General features: G+C 40.0%; 1 pseudogene; it reads left to right on the forward strand.

Annotated features, from left to right (window-relative positions):
- The first annotated feature begins 296 nt into the window (after positions 1 to 296).
- Positions 297 to 1,265, forward strand: LOC143986758 (b(0,+)-type amino acid transporter 1 pseudogene; annotated as a pseudogene).
- Positions 1,266 to 2,854: the final 1,589 nt, after the last annotated feature.

Below are 2,854 nucleotides of genomic sequence, written 5' to 3' on the forward strand. Positions count from 1 at the left end.
TACTAGATTGGATCACTTTAGTAGGGAGCCTTTAGTCCCAGTATTAATTTTATACCCAAGTAAAGAAAAATTTGAGTCTGACTGCTCCCAGTAGCTTAATCCAAAATTAATGGTCAATGTTTCTAAATACCATAATTGGATGACACTCTAGTCTAACATTTTTTCCTCTTGATTTATTTTGTTGAAGAGGTAGCCAATCTCCCTTTTCTCATCAGCCAATGACAGAACCTTGCAGCAAACCAAGTCTGCTTAGTATTATCCTGGATTTTACAACAGCTGTGGAGATTTCTGCATACATGATCCCATTATTCTTAGTAATATGCTTTACTTTTTCAAATAGATCATTAACTGAAATAATTAAAAATCTGCCATGTTCTTTGCACGTTGTACACTCAGTAATAATTAACTTTAATTTTACCTGTCAACCTTTAGCTGTGAAATAGCACATCTCTTTTTCAGAAAGATCTGAGATCAGAAGACACTCCATTATGGATGACAGGATAAGAAGAGACTCTGCTCCATCTTTTGATGGCAAAATAGAAGACAGAACTGAAAAATTACATCTCAAACGTGAACTTGGCCTGGTTAGTGCTGTGTCACTGATAGCTGGCACCATGATTGGTTCTGGTATATTCATGTCTCCTCAGTGGGTCCTCTATTACATGGGCAGCCCTGGAGCCAGCCTGTTAATATGGGCAGCCTGTGGTGTTCTAGCGATGTTGGGTGCTCTTTCCTATGCTGAACTTGGCACTGTTATAAAGGAATCTGGCGGGGAGTACATTTATATTTTACGGAATGTTGACACCTTACCAGCTTTCCTCCTGGCATTTACCTCGGTCATTGTGGTCAGACCAGCTGGCATTTCTGCTGTTTCCTTAAGTTTTGCAGAATATGTGGTGGCTGCCTTCTACCAGGACTGCCCACCACCTCAGGTAGTGGTAAAGTGTACGGCAGCAGCCTGTATCCTTGTCTTGAGCATCATCAACTGCCTCAATGTCAGGCTTTCTGCCGCTATCACTAACTTCTTCATGGCTGCCAAACTGTTGGTATTGCTGGTCATAATTGTGGGTGGTAGGGTTCTCTTGGCCCAAGGAAACACTCAGGTCTTCCAGAATGCCTTTGAAAACACAGTTGAAGGATTTGGTCCAGTTGGAGTGGCTTTTTATCAAGGACTCTGGTCTTATGATGGATGGAATAATCTGAATTACGTAACTGAAGAAGTGAAGAATCCTGAGGTTGGTGGGTTCATTGTAAACAGTTTGTGATCTGTACTTACATACCAGCTGTTTCATATTTCAAGGGACTCTATGGGTTAATGAAGGACAAGGCTACATCCACAAATCAGTGAGACTTATGCCACGTACACACGGTCAGAGTTTCCGATGGGAAATGTTTGATTGGAGCTTGTTGTCGTAAATTCTAACCGTGTGTAGGCTCCATCGGAACATTTTCCATAGGAATTTCCGACACACAAAATTTGAGATCTGGATCTCAAATTTTCAGACAACAAATTCTGTTATCGGAAATTCTGATCGTGTGTACCCAATTTCGATACACATGTTCGGAATCAAGCAGAAGAGCTGCACTGGCTATGGAACTTAAATTTTCTCGGCTCGTCGTACGTCACCCCGTTCTTGACGTTCGAAATTTCCGACAACATTTTGTGACCATGTGTATGCAAGACAAGTTTGAGCCAACATCCATTGGAAAAAATCCCATGGATTTTGTTGTCGGAATGTGCGATCATGCGTGCGTATGTGGCATTAGGCTGGCCATACACAGTGCAAATTGTTTTTGCAACCCGTGAAATTTGGTTGATATCCCCATCAACACAGACACTGTTGATGCGGGAATCCCTCTTGCTGGGCCATTGTCTTCTCCCGTGGGGGGGAGGGGGGCAGATGAGGGGAAGCCATCCTCCCAATGAAAAGACAGTGATTATCGCTAGTGGATAGCGATAATCGCAAGAGAATCAGGCAGGCTGGTTGTACCCAAGTTGAATAATCAACTTAGTATATTCAGCCAGACCGTTAACGGTTTGAATTTTAGATTCAAACTGTGTATGGCCGGTCTAAAGCTAGCCATACACTGATAGCTTTTTAAGGTAATGGTTGTACAAAAAAAAATCTTGTTAGTACATTGCTGCTGTCTGCTGAACATCCTGTGCTTATTCCTTTGTGTCTCACTAACCAGGTGAAAACAGAGGGAAAAGTCAAAGAAAAGAAAACGAATGCAGCCACATCTAATGATTGATAAGCTGCAATATAATACATTTTTGGTTTTGGGTTTGTAATGGAGAATTAGCATTCGCAAATTATGAATTCTTGAAATGAAGCGCACAATTCTCTTCTTCTTTAATAGGATAATAATTAAGCTGCTTTGCTGGTGATACTGATGGAGTTATTGCACACAAATTATCAAAGGCTTTTTTTTTCTAGTGACATCAAGAAAAATATTATTATGCTTTTTTTTTGGGGGGGGGGGGGGGGGGGGGCAAGTTACCACAACACCATTATCCCGTTGTTTATAAGATCAAAGTTACAACTATGTTGGTGTCCCTTGTCAATTTTATACTGTATTTTTTAAAATGTAACTGCCTACTCCCTACTGCCTAAGTAAAACACATAGCCAAGTATTATTCTCCACAATTTTTTTTATTGTGCATTAAAAAAAGAAAACAAATAAAATTAGACATGCTATCTGCTAATAGAACTTAACCAAAAAGTGCATTCTATGCATCCAAAATATAGAAAATATACCAAATCAAATCGTTATTCAACCAAAAATTAATGTCAAAGCAATAACTCCAAGGCCAATAATAAATAACACGTTACCTCCTACGTAACATATCTGG

Source organism: Lithobates pipiens, unplaced genomic scaffold (assembly GCF_037356315.1).
Source record: "Lithobates pipiens isolate NorthernLeopardFrog02 unplaced genomic scaffold, aLitPip1_a1.2 Scaffold_18, whole genome shotgun sequence".
NCBI classification, from domain to species: domain Eukaryota; kingdom Metazoa; phylum Chordata; class Amphibia; order Anura; family Ranidae; genus Lithobates; species Lithobates pipiens.